At 44.1% G+C, this 15,418-nt stretch overlaps 1 protein-coding gene across 4 annotated transcripts in view; it reads left to right on the top strand.

Moving 5' to 3' along the window:
• Positions 1 to 15,418, top strand: part of LOC138958657 (cadherin-23-like) — a 108,069-nt gene that overhangs the window by 21,528 nt on the left and 71,123 nt on the right. The window contains exon 1 of one of the 4 annotated variants that reach the window (XM_070329881.1): positions 12,367 to 12,613. The exons of 2 other annotated variants lie outside the window; for them this stretch is intronic. The gene's annotated coding sequence lies outside the window, so the exon portion shown is untranslated. Of the gene's footprint in view, positions 1 to 12,366; positions 12,614 to 14,268; positions 14,407 to 15,418 lie in introns of those variants that run through there. One more of the 4 variants, XM_070329884.1, reaches the window with a different exon arrangement.

Here is a 15,418-nt window from a genome sequence, read left to right as displayed (position 1 = left end):
CTTGTCCATGACTGTTCAAATGTTCCCATCCAAACGAGTCGATTGTGCGTGACGAGGTTTATACTCAGTCATGGTGCAGGCTAGGCGACTTGACAAATCGATGAATATCATATGGCATACAATATCGAGTAAAATACTTGACATGCACACACATTTGACGTTAAGTTTAGGAACATTCTCTGTCTGCCAGTCTATATGTGTCTATAGGCACAGTGTCTGTCTGTCTGTCTGTCTGTCTGTCTGTCTGTCTCTGTCTGTTTGGGGTGGATTTTGTTATGACTGTTTGTTTGTTTGTTTGGTCTCTCTCTTTCTCTCTCTCTCTCTCTGTTCTCGCGTGCACTTTCTTTTATTCATCCACCCATAAGAGTTAATGTATTGTGGTATTTAAACTGTCTGTATTCTCTCTCTTTCTTTTTGTTTTTCTTCCTTTCATTTCCCTCTTTTTACATTTAGTCAAGTTTTTACATTTAGTCAAGTTTTTACATTTAGTCAAGTTTTTACATTTAGTCAAGTTTTTACATTTAGTCAAGTTTTTACATTTAGTCAAGTTTTTACATTTAGTCAAGTTTTTTCTCTTCTCCTCCCCGATCTCATCCTATCCTCATTTGTTCATTTCCATGTCGTGCGCCGATACATCATTATAACAAGATCAAAATACGGCGATAAAAAAGTTACATTTATTTAAAGTTCAGTGGCCCAATTTGTGATTCCAAGTTATTATGAACGAGTTATTACGAGGAGGGACGACTATGGACCGAAGTACACGATTGTCAGAACTTCGGTTAAAACAGTACGTGTGTGTGTGTGTGTGTGTGTGTGTGTGTGTGTGTGTGTGTGTGTGTGTGTGTGTGTGAGTATGTGTGTGTGTGTGTGTGTGTATGCATATGCATGTGTGTGCGTGTGAGAGAGTGTGTGTTTGTGTGCGTACGTGCGTGCGTGCGTGCGTGCGTGTGTGTGTGTGTGTGCACTATTTTGAGTGCCTCATTGAACTTTAAGCTTATAAGTAACAGAGCTTATGCGATGACTGTAAATATATATATTTATTTTTATATATATAATATATGACAGACACATCCATCAAAGTGTCTAAGTCTTTCCATAAAGAGTGTGGTTTCAACAAACACTTGTATATGGGTGCGTCTCAGAATCTCGTCCTCTGTTTGTGACATTATCACCAAAAGTAAAATCTTCCCAGAAAACTTTGATAATACTATTTACACACTTCTCAGGGTGTACCTTTTCAGTTTAAACAAGAAAAAATATAACATTGCCTTTAGTTTGCCATATATTGAGCATTATTTGGACCATGTGTGCAAAATCACCCGTGTAACATGGAAAAAATAAAAGACAAAAAAACTGCATTTATAAGGCTGAAAACGACTTTTATTCAGTTATTATTGTTGAATCACAAGCCATTATAGAGTTCAATATGAAATGACTACATGCAAACAACAAAATAATGGTTTTTTTCAAAGTTCCATGCATTCGTCAAAATTTCAATACAAAAATGAAAATTAATTAATGATATCCTGATCAGAACATGTTGATACATGGCATTCATTCAGTCTTATTGACATTTAACCTTCACAATAGCATACATACAAAGATTTGTTGCTCTAAGACAAAATGTTAGAAAGTTATCCCAAAAGAATGCAAAATGGTCACCGATGTAACATGGAAACATCACTTTTGTAACAAAGAAACGGTTATGCTTTTTCCCACAAACCTTACAAAATGAAGCTGATTTTGCAACCAGATTCTTCTTAGGTAAAATGCCAAACACTAAAACAGGAACAGAAAGAAAAAAAGCTGGACAAAATCAAGCAAACTTGGCCCCAAAAAAGAGAAACATTAATGAAAAGTTCATCACCCACGTAACTCGGAAACGAACAACCAGACATGTATTATAAGGTTTGACATGAAGAATGCAAATGTTCAAAAGTGGTTCATTCAATTGTTGAGACAATAAACCAAAGGCATTGGTTACATATAGAACAGTTGCCACTTGCAGTTAATTAATTTATTTTAAAAGAAATAATGCCCCCTGGCATTGAAGGTGGGGTCACGAATCATGGTTGCATCAGATGTAGGGACTAAGGAAATATCATCGATCCCTGGAAAGCAATAGTAGTTCCCCTCCGGTTTCCTTCGAAGGAACGTTACCACCAGTTCATCAGGTCGAATCTCTTGCACCTGAAACATGCAAGTACCTGCGATTTCAACTAAAGATTGATGCAATATGTGTACTAGTTTCACTAACATGAATTTGTTTAATGTCTATCAAGATTTTGATGCATCCACATTCACTGGCTAAAAACAAAATAAAGTAATTATTTTGTTCAGACTTACCATTCCATTGAACATACAACTTTTACAATTAAAGAAAACATTGACTGTCACGATCGGGTGACAGAGACCAAGAAAGCGTCACTCAGTGGAGTGCCTGTTCTGGGTCAATGTATGATAGAAAGCGCCTGTGCGTGATATTGGACACAGCAGAGTTTTTGCTGACAGTGCTCCCGAGCACGGATGTTTTGAAACGCACGAGCTTCACAGTGCAGGTTTCTGCTGTCATAGGGCTGACGGTTTTTTTCGCTGACAGCGCGCACGGGATTTTCAGGGATTGAGTTTCTCGTGTCCTTTTTCCTGCTTGGGGAGGCAAAACTGTGTATAGCTGGACTGGTTTGGTGACAAGGTCAGTCACGTGTATTTGGCTAGGTGGTCTGTCAGAGACTCAAGGACGACACACTTGACACCCAGCGGCAGAAGGGGAAGGACCTAACACACAGTTACTAGAGTATGATGGTTTTTCACCGAGTATCATATTCGGCACTCTAGGGGAACTTCCACAAGTTATTCCTTTCCTCTGCCACGTATTTTGCTGAGGACAAGTCGTCACATTTCCTTCGTCGGCGATGGCTTTCGCATAAGGATTCGACAAGGGGTTCTGGACGTTTTGGGTCACTGTTGACGAACAGAGACTGTTCCAGGGAGGAGGCGGACTTTGCTTCCATTGAGAGTTACAATCATAGGCTTTTGAGGTAATAAATCATTATTTAACGCTGTTGATGAGTCTGTGTTGTGGAATGAAATACTCTCTGTTGTTCTTTCCAGGTTAGCGCATAATTTACTCTCTGTGACGCTAAAATACTAATCTGTATATGGTTTTTGCAGATAGGGAGAGAAGGACGGAAAATGGCTGTTTTGTTGTTGTAAAAAGTCAGTTTTGTGCAGGCCCACGTGCTCGATGAGATATTTAAAGATGACATGTTTTAAGGTGGTGGGTGAGGGGTAGCTGACATGTTTAGTGCACCGATGCTTTCTGTTTGCAGCCTTCCTTCGTTCGTTCGTTTCGTTCGTTCGTTACGTTCCCGTAACATCGGCACGGCTGACTCTGGCGGGAACTGTTGAGGCTACGCTAACCAGGAGACCGGCTAACCAGGAGACCGGCTAACCAGCGGACCGGCTAACCAGCGAACCGGCTAACCAGCGGACCGGCTAACCAGCGAACCGACTAACCAGCATACCGGCTAAGCAGCAGCAGCAGAGATAAAGCTAAGTGCACCATGTCGTACGCACCCCGTTGACCACCGTTGTCTTTTCGTATCTATGATTTCATTGGAGTAGTGACAACGTGGGGTGTGTGACACCTGCACGAACTAGAGCTTTTCGAACAGAACATTCTCATTTAACTATATTTACACGGGTTCAGCGTGTTCCTATAATTTTCTACATACTACTGGCATTTTGTCAGTGAACACTGGTTTTTTTACGTGTTGAGAACGTAAAAGGAACATATTTTGAGTGAAGGCTCGAGGGAGGTGGAGAGTTTATACATAAACAGGCGTCTGAAACTTATACTTTTGTTGACTCTATTTAATTGTATGCCTGCGAGAGTGGATCGTGGTGTGGTTAGTTAATTAGTAGTAATTAACCGGTTCATAATCACCTTGAGTGATATATTGAAACGTGACACGTGGGGGCCAAGCCGGGATTTACTCAGTTAATTTCCAACTGATAAAGACCCACCAATTAAGGAGAACTAAGAGCAGATAATCTCGTCAGTGCTCGACTTATTTTCTGCTTGGTGCTACCCTTTTTTGTATAGTTTTGATCATATACCACACCTTAAGCGATTCACACCTTGCAGGAAATGTAAATTGTAATTTGTGAGTTATTGTATGCGCTAACTGTGATTATCTCCCTTTCCTTTGTTTGTGAATCTTTGTTGTTGTATGTTCAGAGTTTTCCGTTGCAGAGAGCTGAGCGGGGTTAGCGGATTTGTTATTCGTTTTACTCAGTTTTCTCTACATTGTTGTTTCGCATTCCGTAACAGGTTACATTTTCTACCGTCTTGTTTTACTTGGATTTTTCTCCATATTTTGACTTTGTTGGAATTTTGGGGGGGAAGGGTCCGAGGACTTCTGTCCTAACCAAGGCTGTGGGAAACACTCTGTTTCACCGCAAAAAGCAGCCGATAAAGTAGGCCACGGCTGTGGGAAACACTTTGTTTCACCGCAAAAAGCAGCCATAAAGTAGGCTACGCGATTTGTTCTACACCGTTTGGATTTTTCTTCTGCATTTTCCGGTTGCTGGATTTTTGTATCCACCGCTTTCGTCACCGCGTATTCTAGCTATAGCTGCGTTAGACTTACTTTTGTGATAAAGCTTTGCTAAAACTAACCATGGCTACAGGGGGATCTCCTACGAGGAGAATAACTTTCGAGACTCCTGGCAGCGAGCAACCGACTGAGCGAGACGCACGCGTTAGAGCCCGAAGCGTTCTAAAACGCTTAGAAGTGGAACGGAAGGAAGAATTTGAGCGACTGACAAGAAAAGAAGAACGTGACAGACAGGACAAGAAGGACGAACTTGACAGACAAGAAAGGGAACGACAGGCTGAACGACAGGCCGAACGTGACCGACAGGACAAGAAAGAGAAAGACGAACTTGACAGACAAGAAAGGGAACGACAGGCAGAACGAGACAGACAGGAAAAGAAAGACGAACGTGACAGACAAGAACAGAAAGAGAAAGACGAACGTGACAGACAGGACAAGAAAGAACTTGAGAGACAGGAACGACAGGCCGAACGACAGGCCGAACGTGACAGACAGGACAAACAGGCCGAACGCGATCACCAGCTAGAACTAGCTAGGCTGCAGGCCGAGAAGGGTACGCTTACTCAGGCTAGCGCGCCGACGTTTGTTGCCGACCGTACGAGACTGCCGACGTTCGACGATGACAAGGACGAGCTCGACGACTTTTTACGCCGGTTTGAGCGCATCGCATCTGACCAGAAGTGGGAAGAGGCCACGTGGGCTAGCCGCCTTAGCACCTGCTTAAAGGGACGCGCATTGCAGCTCTACAACGCTTTGGATGACGACGAGGCGAGAGACTATCAGGCACTAAAGAAGGCGTTACTCCAGCGCTTCAACCTGACTGCGGAAGCCTACAGACGACGTCTGCGTAACAGCAAGAGACTGAGCGGCGAGCTGAGTCATCAGTTTGTGGCACGCCTTAACCTCTACCTGCGGCGCTGGGTGGAGATGGCCGAAAAGGACTGGACCGTCAACGACCTTGCCGACCTCATAGTCATGGAACAACTGATGTCCAGCCTGCGACCTGAGGTGGTGACCTTCGTGCAGGAGCACCAGCCCAAGACTACTCAGGAGGCAGCCGACTGGATCAGAGTGCACGAGGACGCCCAGGCGATCTCCGGCAAATCTTCAGGCTCACGGCCAGGAAAAACGGGAAATTCGGGTTCTTCAGGACCCAAGGACGGGAAGGACGATCAGGGACACAAGGGATCGAGTTCCAGAACTGACATCCAGTGTTACTACTGCAACAAGCGGGGCCACGTGAAGAAGGACTGCCACAAGAGACAGGCTGACCAGAAGGGCGTTCACTTCGTTGGCAGTGAGGAGTTCAGGGACGTCACGAGCTCATGCACCATCCCACAACTCTGCGTTCCGTGCTCCAGGAAACATTTCCAGCCCCACTGCAACGTCTACGTTAACGGAGTGAAGGGCGAAGGTCTGCGGGACACAGGGGCAGACATGATAGTGGTTCGGGCGAGTCTAGTTCCAGCTATGGCCTACACAGGAGACAGCATCAGGGTGAGAATGGCCGAGGCATCTCACGCTTACGACTTGAACACGGCAGTGATCAAGGTCGTAACCCCGTTGTTCACGGGGACCATTGTGGCCGTCGTCATGGACGATCCTCCATGCGACCTGCTCATTGGAAACCGGGTTCAGTTTGTGGACGGCGTCACCAGGGAGGTTCCCGTTTATCGGTCTCCCGACGTCATTTCAGTGCTCACGCGGGCACAGGCGGAGCGAGAGGACAAACCTCTCAAACCCCTACCTGCTGCACGAGCTGCCCTGGGGAACGTGACCCCCGCGCTTCTCGCGAAGGCTCAGGATTCTGACCCGACCTTAGCTACTCCTCGGGAGCACGCGAAGTCGGGGAAGGTGAAGCTGAGCGGGAAGCATGGGAGGTCAAAGTTCCTCAGGGACAAGAAGTTGCTCTACCGTGAGTTCAGCAACCAAGAAGGTACATTCAAACAGGTTGTCGTGCCTCGCGAGTTTCGCGAGGGTGTCATGGCAACGGCACACGACTCGATTCTGGGAGGTCATCTTGGTACCAAGAAGACCACGGATCGTGTCTGGCGCCACTTTTACTGGCCAGGCATCTGCACGGATGTCCGACGTTTCTGTGCGTCCTGCGATAAGTGCCAGAAGGTGGTTGCCAAAGGAAGGGTGAGGAAGGTCCCCTTAGAGAAGATGCCGCTCATCGACGAACCCTTTCGTCGGGTGGCAGTGGACATCATCGGGCCCATCTTGCCTGCGTCTGAGGACGGAAACAGATACATTTTGACCATGGTGGACTACGCTACTCGATACCCAGAGGCGATCCCTCTGAAATCGATTGAAGCCACGCGAGTAGCTGAGGCTCTGGTTACTATGTGGTCCCGGCTGGGAATTCCATCAGAGGTACTCACCGACAGAGGCACGCAGTTCACGGGAGGAGTGATGGCGGAGGCAGCACGACTGCTATCACTGGAGCAGCACTTCACCACTCCTTACCATGCTCAGTGCAACGGACTGGTGGAAAGGTTCAATGGCACCTTGAAGACCATGCTGAGGAAACTAGCTCAGGAGAAACCACGCACGTGGGACAGGTACATCCCAGCATTGCTTTTTGCATACCGCGAGGTTCCTCAGGAGAGCTTGGGTTTTTCCCCATTTGAGTTGTTGTACGGCAGACAGGTACGCGGTCCCATGGCTATCCTGCGTCAGGCTTGGACAGACGAAGAAGCTGACGAGGAGGTGCAGACGACAGCGACCTACATCGTAGAACTCAGGAACAGGATTGAAGAGACCTGCAAACTGGCTCAAGAGAACCTGGGAAGAGCAGCACAGCGTTACGCGCGGGGATTCGACCGCAAGGCACGGCCGCGCAGCTTCAAGATTGGAGAACGGGTGTTGCTACTTCTACCTGTCAAACACAACAAGCTACAACTGCAGTGGCAAGGACCTTTTGAGGTGACAGCGAGGGTGGGCCAGAACGACTACAGGATCATGATGCACGGGAAAGCACGCCTGTACCACGCCAACCTGCTGCGCGCCTACATAGAGAGGACAGCCTACGGGGAGAAGAACAAAGACCAGAAGAACAAAGACAAGAAGACAGAGAAGGTTGCAGTTATCAGGGGTGAAACGAGGGGTTGCTCGTTCTTGAGGACGACCTTTCTGTCTGGAAACAGACCATCAACCTCTGCAATATCTTCAGGTTGCAAGGTTGGCAAACGCCAGACTTATGCGCTGGGCGTTGATTCTCCAACCGTACCAATTCACGGTACGCGTCATTCCGGGCGCCAACAATGTTAAAGCTGACTTTCTCTCTCGGGCTGTAGAGGAGAACATGACTGTGAGCGAAACCGAGGTTTCGTCTTGAAGAGGGGAGGTGTGTCACGATCGGGTGACAGAGACCAAGAAAGCGTCACTCAGTGGAGTGCCTGTTCTGGGTCAATGTATGATAGAAAGCGCCTGTGCGTGATATTGGACACAGCAGAGTTTTTGCTGACAGTGCTCCCGAGCACGGATGTTTTGAAACGCACGAGCTTCACAGTGCAGGTTTCTGCTGTCATAGGGCTGACGGTTTTTTTCGCTGACAGCGCGCACGGGATTTTCAGGGATTGAGTTTCTCGTGTCCTTTTTCCTGCTTGGGGAGGCAGAATCGTGTATAGCTGGACTGGTTTGGTGACAAGGTCAGTCACGTGTTTTTTGGCTAGGTGGTCTGTCAGAGACTCAAGGACGACACACTTGACACCCAGCGGCAGAAGGGGAAGGACCTAACACACAGTTACTAGAGTATGATGGTTTTTCACCGAGTATCATATTCGGCACTCTAGGGGAACTTCCACAAGTTATTCCTTTCCTCTGCCACGTATTTTGCTGAGGACAAGTCGTCACATTTCCTTCGTCGGCGATGGCTTTCGCATAAGGATTCGACAAGGGGTTCTGGACGTTTTGGGTCACTGTTGACGAACAGAGACTGTTCCAGGGAGGAGGCGGACTTTGCTTCCATTGAGAGTTACAATCATAGGCTTTTGAGGTAATAAATCATTATTTAACGCTGTTGATGAGTCTGTGTTGTGGAATGAAATACTCTCTGTTGTTCTTTCCAGGTTAGCGCATAATTTACTCTCTGTGACGCTAAAATACTAATCTGTATATGGTTTTTGCAGATAGGGAGAGAAGGACGGAAAATGGCTGTTTTGTTGTTGTAAAAAGTCAGTTTTGTGCAGGCCCACGTGCTCGATGAGATATTTAAAGATGACATGTTTTAAGGTGGTGGGTGAGGGGTAGCTGACATGTTTAGTGCACCGATGCTTTCTGTTTGCAGCCTTCCTTCGTTCGTTCGTTTCGTTCGTTCGTTACGTTCCCGTAACATCGGCACGGCTGACTCTGGGGGGAACTGTTGAGGCTACGCTAACCAGGAGACCGGCTAACCAGGAGACCGGCTAACCAGCGGACCGGCTAACCAGCGAACCGGCTAACCAGCGGACCGGCTAACCAGCGAACCGACTAACCAGCATACCGGCTAAGCAGCAGCAGCAGAGATAAAGCTAAGTGCACCATGTCGTACGCACCCCGTTGACCACCGTTGTCTTTTCGTATCTATGATTTCATTGGAGTAGTGACAACGTGGGGTGTGTGACACCTGCACGAACTAGAGCTTTTCGAACAGAACATTCTCATTTAACTATATTTACACGGGTTCAGCGTGTTCCTATAATTTTCTACATACTACTGGCATTTTGTCAGTGAACACTGGTTTTTTTACGTGTTGAGAACGTAAAAGGAACATATTTTGAGTGAAGGCTCGAGGGAGGTGGAGAGTTTATACATAAACAGGCGTCTGAAACTTATACTTTTGTTGACTCTATTTAATTGTATGCCTGCGAGAGTGGATCGTGGTGTGGTTAGTTAATTAGTAGTAATTAACCGGTTCATAATCACCTTGAGTGATATATTGAAACGTGACATTGACACTTACCGTTCCTTTAAATGGATTTCGGAAATTTAATTTTGATCATAATTTTTTATATTTTTAATTTTCAGAGCTTGTTTTTAATCCAAATATAACATATTTATATGTTTGTGGAATCAGGAAATGATGTAAAATAAGATGAACGTAAATGTGGATCGTTTTATATAAAAAAAAAAATTATTACAATTTTCAGATTTTTAATGGCCAAAGTCATTAATTGATTTTTAAGCCACCAAGCTGAAATGCAATACCGAAGTCCGGCCTTCGTCGAAGATTGCTTTACACAAATTTCAATCAATTTAATTGAAAAATGAGGGTGTGACAGTGCCGCCTCAACTTTTACAAAAAGCCGGATATGACGTCATCAAAAGTATTTGTCGAAAAAAAAAGAAAAACGTCCGGGGATATCATACCCAGGAACTCTCATGTCAAATTTCATAAAGATCGGTCAAGTAGTTTAGTCTGAATCGCTCTACACACACACACGCACAGACAAACAGACACACACACACACATACACCACGACCCTCGTTTCGATTCCCCCTCTATGTTAAAACATTTAGTCAAGTTTTGACTACGTGAAATCGAAAGAAAAACTATTATTAACAAATGTGTAGCCTAATTTTTCACTTCATAGAATATCATAGCAGCAAAAACTCACCTTTTCTTAAGAACCTTGGGTGTTGATCACTGTCGTAACAAAATCACAGACTTCGGAAACATTCTCGAAATCTTTCTTCGCTGCTGGAAGCTGAACTATTTCTCTCTGTAACTGCGCATGCGTAGTCACCCGCACCTCTAAGTCACTACGCGCAAAATAGTTCTAATCTTTCTTCAAAACTCTGAACATTATTTGCAAAACCGTTCACCATCGTAACGGAATTTTGAAGAAGCATGTCATATTGCGCTACTTTCAACTTAGTTTGCAGATGCAATTTTGAGAAAATAATACTTAAATAACATTTAGCTTAGCGATTTTCTATGCCCTTTCATGTCAAGATCGTGTTGAAAATGAATATGCAAATTCTAAAGTTCAAATTTAGGACTTGTTGCTGTTGCACGCGTGCGGAAACATATGTTACGACAGTGATGGCAAACTTTCAAGCGATTAATTTCGTTTAAAAAAACAATTTTGTGGACAAAATAACATTTCAACTGTCAAGTACACTTAAACCAAACACACATAACAAAAATAGCAGTCCTTGGACATTCTAAACGATTCTTGTAGTGAGGTACAAAACTAGTTGATGGTTCATGTCACAGATCAGACCTTCATTTTTCACGCATTTAATCATTTCTTTCGCAAAACAACCTTCATAATAATCATGCAAAATACTCAGTTTTGTTTGTACTATTTCTTTATTCATTTTACTTCTCAAACATACCAATATCATGATTTAAAATTCAGTATGTTTCAATTGTGGGCTAATTTGATTATGGCACACACAAAAGGATCAGTTTCTGAGACGCACCCATATATAAAACGTCACAAAGTCATCTCAGAGTGTTCCTGACTCTGTGAGATCCTCCATTTATCAAGGTGATGAGCATTCTTACCCGTCGTAATTTTTCGTAAGTAGACATAAGCGCAAGCTGTTCGATGACTAAAAGCTACCCTCCTCCCCACATAAACTATCGTGTAAATCCTCACAGATCCGTCAAAACCTTTCCATCGAATACACTTTGACACATACCAAAATTCAACAACTTTGTAGGAATGAATTGTTTGCCGAATTGATTTCACAAATGACATCATTTGATGTGTCAATTACGAAAAGTTCCAACTACGGAATGGTTGTTGTTGTTGTTGTTGTTTTTGTTGTTGTTGTTGTTGTTGGTGGTGGTGGTGGTGGTGGTGGTGGTGGTGGTGGTGGTGGTGGTGGTCGTCGTCGTCGTTGTTTTGAGTGAATAATCGTAGGTAAACGACAAGCAGGCACAGATTTGGCAACAGCGGGATTATACCCTTCCGAAGCGGGTCTGTTCGCTTTAACACAAGAAATAAACGTTCCTACTTTGTCTGCATTTTGCAATGGGGGCGTGACATGATCGGCACTAGGGAGATTTAAAAAACGAAACGTCGGGACGTTTCGTTTTGAAGTTGTGGTAAACGTCATCATTTCGGGGGTCTCTCGCTGGAAAGGTGAAGGTCAACTGAAACGGAACGTGGAACGTCAAAACGCAGTCACGTTTTCCACCCCCAAAAAACGAACAATATTTCGTCAACTTTTGTGAGTATTTTTGCACACTAACAGTTTTATTTGTTGGCCATTTTATGCATTGCTAGATTCATCAACCCTTTCACAGTCTTTCAGCGCTGAGAATGTGTTCATTGGAGGTAGACAACTGTTGTGAACTGAAATATTTTGAAGGGTGCTGATCCTGGTACATTTATCCAACTTCATGGTGAGAAAGCAAATGGCGAAGCAGAAGTAGGTCATCGCATCGAATTTTTATTCTGGCTTCGTATGTGATTTTGTATAAACAAAGTCTGTGTGATTTATTTGGACTGAAAATAATCAAAGTATGCCCGATTCTGGACCACCTCCTAGGTTTTTTTTCCATTCTGATCGAGGACAGACGTGATAATTTCACTTGAAGATTTATCGCCCTTCCTTCATTCCGAAACGAAACGTGAATACATCTAAATCTTGTCTGCGGTCTATGCCGTCTCGTTTCACGTTCCGTTTCGCGGGGTGACTCATTCACCAAACGAAACGAGCTGCAAAACGAAACGTGCTGTCCTTTAAATCTCCCTATTATCTTGCTAGAGTGGCAGCTCGGTTTGCACAAAGAGTGGGTAATAAATGAGTGTGTCAGGAGTGAATAGCTCTAGAGGTAAGCCAACAGCAGTACATCGTGTTAATCTAAGCGAGTAAATATTGCAATGCTGTATTGTACAGTATATTTATGACTGCATGCAGTACACACCCTAGGTCCAATTGGAGATATATCTAACGTGCTGATTCGCTGGTCGTTGCGATACAGTTATTTCTGTAATGCACTCCCCTGACATTGGAAGCAAAACGGACTTTCGCTACAGTGGACTTTACATGTAAGTACCGTTTCTCATCTCATGGCCCTCACTCAAACAGAAATATAGTATACATAAATTCACGGGAGAGCATTAAGCTTGTATTCCTAGGGTCACATATTCAAATCCACATCAGTGTCAACTTTCTGTGATACATCAGAGACCGTTTTCATGTCTCAGCCCAGTGTCACCTCTGTATCACGGTCATTTTGCCAGCCGCTGTTTACTCCAACCGCACAGCTTGACTCTTGCTGCTGCTAGCTTTCCACTGGGAGGAAGCGACCCGAATTTCTCGATTTTGCCAGTAATGGGATGGTAAAGTTAGAAATGAAATTAAATTAAATAGTCCCTGTTGTTCATATATATATAGCAATCGAGTTCTATGGATCTGCCTACATAACTTTTCGTGCAACGACTTAAAACCCATTCACCCGATTAAGGAGAAAGACGTCGCGAAGAATGTTTAGAAGGGGAACAGTAATTACACAGCAAAGAAAACTCTGTAATTGGAGAAACAATAGAGGCACTGTGAAGTTGCGCCTCTGAATGTGTGGAGACAGAGGAGAAAATGACAGGCTATTAAAGAAGAAAAAACTGGCCGGTAATCGTGGAAAGACAAGTGCACAGGAAGTTCCCGTTAGTCATGACCGTTTAATAGTGGCACTTTAAAGTGACAGTACCTGTGACAAGACAAGCCCTTCAGGAGTGTGACAAGCAATCATGCAAACAGACCGACAAACTACCCAAATGACGCATTAGGCTTGATAAAACTTCTATTTTCAACGTAATTTTTGTGTTGTGCGAGCGTGCGTGCGTGTGTGCGTGTGTGTGCGCGCGTGTGTGTGTGTGTGTGTGTGTGTGTGTGTGTGTGTGTGTGTGTGTGTGTGTGTGTGTGTGTAAGTGAGTTTTGTTTTGGATTACAGGGTGGTTTACCACAGAAAAGTGGTCGGGTATCTTTAAAGGCTGACATAGTCCTATTTAATAATTTTAATTACTTCCAGGGCTTTTCTCATTGTTGCGGGGATGTATAAATTAAGCTTCCTGCAAAGTTTTAGGTTTGAAGTCCTTACCAATTACGAGAAATAATTAATTCTTTATAAAGTTTATTGCTATGTTTAGCAACAGTTCTCCAGGACTTGGGTTATTTTTAGACCGTCAACACAGACAGTACAGCTTCGTCAATCCCCGCGTGAAGGAAATCGCTCACCTTCCACGTGCAAAACGTAGTGATATTGACACGCCAGATTAGCGCGGTAGCGTATTGTGCTAAGCAGGAAAGCGCGCTTTTCTGTATTCTTGTTAACTTCGCAATTTCCGGAAAACATCCACTTTCACTTTGAGACTGTTCTGTTTACATTCGACACTACCAACACCACTTTGCAATACTAAAATAATTTTTTCTGTGTTCGAAAGCTACAGCTAATCGTTATAATATCCCCTTAGGTACAGTTTTATAACATTATTGGCACATGTAAACAATAGGAATTAATTAATGAACGCTACGAAAAGGGCAGCCTTTAAGGTAAAGGGTATCGTTCACAAAATACACAACCGCTTGAGAACCGCATGGGCTGACATGTTCTTTCTTCCTGGTTGTATGTGTGGTTGTTCTCTTATCGGTGAGGCCTTTCGGCTGTTTGCCTTACATTGACCCAGCGAACCTACTTTGCCCGTCATATCAGTTAGTTAGTTTAAAACTTCAATATTTTGATCTGGGTTTTTTAATTGTCTGATGTCTTTGCCTCGGGAGTACGGCAATGTGGCAACTGTGAAAGGATTGTATTCGTGAGTGACGGGTGCACTTTGCCTCAAAGGTATGTGCCGTGTAACAATTCGCAGTGGTTGAGTGAGAGAGGGGTAGAAAGAGAGAGAGAGAGAGAGAGAGAGAGAAAGTGCGCGCGCACGTGTGTGTGTGTGTGGGGGGGTGTATGTGTGTGTGAGGGGGGTGTGTGTGTGAGAGAGAGAGAGAGACAGGCAGACAGCCAGACAGCCAGACAGCCATATAAATAGATACTACAAAAAGATTGCCTCAGCTATAAGAAGCGTTGCAGTATAACAGCCTAGCCCATGTACGCAGATCAGGCTTTACATATCAAGAAACTTGTGACAATGTGATTGAAGGATGTGACATGAGGCTTGTAAAGCTGTACTGAAGTCTATCAATTAATGCATTGAACAGTGGATGGCTCATCCCACGGCGTTAGTTCAGATAATGTGAATGCTGTTTTATGACAGAGAAGAACACTCCCGGCGTGCTGTCAGTTTTTAAGGGCAATGAGAAGTAACATTTCAATCTTTTCATCTGATTTTGGAAGTCTGGAGGGCATTTTCGTTGACTGAAAAGAAAACCGTGTGCTAAGGCATACAATGATCTCAGAATAATTTCATCAACAGCCATGCTAAGTTTCAAATTCTATAACCCTGCATACTTGTGTGATACGTTGATATGTTCAGCCGACACTTCCGTCTGTTTACTTTTGTTGTTGTTGTTGTTGTTGTTGTTGTTGTTGTTGTTGTTGTTGTTGTTGTTGTTGTTGTTGTTGTTGTTGTTGTTGTTGTTGTTGTTGAACAACAAGAAATACTAAGAAAAAGAGCAGATTCATAACAAAAGCGGCATTGACATGGAATGATATGGTATGAAAATGATAAGTAAAACTATGACTTGCCAAGCGGTCGGCAAACTAAAGCATGGCAAATTAATGTGTCTTTAACGAGGCGCACCCAATTATCATGTCCTGTTTGAATATCAATCTCTCAGGCCTTGAAAACGCCCAAAGCCCATCTTGTTGTTCAGGTTTGAATCACTGTCTGTCTGTTTTTATAGAT

Source organism: Littorina saxatilis, linkage group LG2 (genome assembly GCF_037325665.1).
Source record: "Littorina saxatilis isolate snail1 linkage group LG2, US_GU_Lsax_2.0, whole genome shotgun sequence".
NCBI lineage: Eukaryota > Metazoa > Mollusca > Gastropoda > Littorinimorpha > Littorinidae > Littorina > Littorina saxatilis.
This window is presented reverse-complemented; position numbering and strand designations above follow the sequence as displayed.